At 42.7% G+C, this 2158-nt stretch overlaps 1 non-coding gene across 1 annotated transcript; it reads right to left on the reverse strand.

Moving 5' to 3' along the window:
* Positions 1–1855: 1855 nt before the first annotated feature.
* On the reverse strand, positions 1856–1938 carry Trnal-cag. Its single transcript has one exon. It is a non-coding gene; the product is annotated as a tRNA-Leu (tRNA).
* Between the last annotated feature and the right edge of the window lie 220 nt (positions 1939–2158).

Consider the following 2158-nt stretch of genomic DNA (forward strand, 5'->3'; position numbering starts at 1 on the left):
TCAATGCGAATACAACGTTGCCTCCTCCTGCACCGGAAACTGCAATTCTAACTGCCTAAGCTCGGTCTCGAGAAAGTCGTGGCCGGATCGAGGGAAACCTTCCAATAGCTTTCGTTCCCAATTTGTGTTTAGTTTCGTCGTTAAAAAGAGGAGATGCGTCTTGGGATCAAAGAAAGAAATCAAAGTTTAATAATCTCTGTGTAATGCAACACGTTCGAGAGATGTGAAAGAATGTTAGAAAGAAATATTATCGACGCGCAATTTTAAGGGATTTAACAGCTGTTGAGAGAGAGAGAGAGAGAGAAAGAGAGAGAGACGAGAAAGGATATATCGATACGGTCTATAAAAGAACGATGATCTTCGATTCTTTCGTTCCGCGATCTCGAAGAGAGGCAAAATTAAAAATAGGTCTTGGTCGCTGCATTCGTTATTCGATCGACGTCCTAATGGCACTCGGCCAAGCTAGATTACGAATCATACGGAATGGGACGCGATGTTGGGAGTGTTGTTTCTCGAACAGACTTAGAGTCGCTCTGGTGAGCAACAAATATACGCACATAATAAATAAATTAGGTAGATAGACGAAAACAGTTATATACTTATTTGTTTATACTCGTGAATGCCGTGTACAAAGTTCATTGGAAAACAGTGCAAGTCTGATTTCCAATAGATCCAATGTAATCGACACAATATTTTTTGTTATTAATATTTTTGCAAACGGTTTACAAAACGTATCAAATACGTATTTTACGATATATTCTTTTTATACTTTTTATACTTTTTATAAATTAGATAGATACACGAAAACAGTTATATACCTGTTTGTTTACTCTGAATCGTGAATGCTGTGTATAAAGATCATTGAAAAACAAATCTGATTTCCAGAAAGAAAGACAGAAATCAACACGATATTTTTTGTCATTAACATTTTTGGAAACTTTTCGGTATACTTACAAAACGTACCAAATACATATGATTTTACGATATATTCTTTTTATATTATTTATAAATTAGATAGATACACGAAAACAGTTATATACCTGTTTGTTTACTCTGAATCGTGAATGCTGTGTACAAAGATCATTGAAAAACAAATCTGATTTCCAATGCAGGAAATCGACACGATATTCCTTGTCATTAACATTTTTGAAAACATTTTATCCAATTTTATACTTTTTTTTATACTTTTCACGTTTACAATCAAACATTGTTTATAAACTTCTGAAAGATCCCCCGATAAGGGGAGTTACACTGTAAGCGAGATAGGGCCGAGGAAACTGTGTCGACCTGCGTGACGGGAAACATAGGCCTGCATAGTCGTGACACTGTGCGCACTTGCGCGCGCGCGCGCGCGTCACGCCGTAAGGTTATTGTTCACGGAGGAAAGAGAGAGTATGCGTTGCATAAAACCCGTTCTCCGTCTCCTTCGCTCGCGCCTCTCTATCCGCAACACGCACGCCGTGGTTGTTTCACCTATCCCCTTTCCTTACGTTACCCCTATTCTCAACCAAGGTTACCAACACGGCTGCTGGCCGCTCTTCCTCCGCCTCCTCATCCTGCCGGCTCCGGCTCTCCGCAGGAGAAGTTGTACAGTCCGCTTGAGAAATGGCCGCTTGTGGAATGCATCCACGGAACAGGCCGCGGTTAGAATCGGTGCACTTGCCTCGCCTCGTGAAATCGTCACGTCGAACGAGGCGAATTTACGAGCGAGGGGAGGCGNCGAACACCCTGAAATCTGTTTTATGGCGATAATTGGCGACGGATCGGCGACGAGCGGATAACGAGTTGGTGTTCGTCACGGTCGTTAGGATCACGGTTTTAGGATGGCGATAGAAAAAAAGGAAAAAAAATGTTTTGTCAGAAGTGGGATTCGAACCCACGCCCACAGAGTGGACTGCGACCTGAACGCAGCGCCTTAGACCGCTCGGCCATCCTGACGTGTCTCATCGCCTCGTTTAAAAAGAAGAAATCGACCGGATCTGTCGTACTATGGCTGAGAAACTGGTCTGCCGTACTAAATTTACCCGGCAGCTAGGCGAAAATAGCTCTGTAAGAAGCGGCCGTGGAAGCTTTCAAGCGATGCACCGGCGAACGGGTTTCTTTCTTCCCTTTTTGCCTCCCCATTATTCCGTCTCTGGTGAACGTATTATCCGATATC

This window comes from Apis dorsata, unplaced genomic scaffold, assembly GCF_000469605.1.
Source record: "Apis dorsata unplaced genomic scaffold, Apis dorsata 1.3 scaffold_73, whole genome shotgun sequence".
Lineage (NCBI taxonomy): Eukaryota > Metazoa > Arthropoda > Insecta > Hymenoptera > Apidae > Apis > Apis dorsata.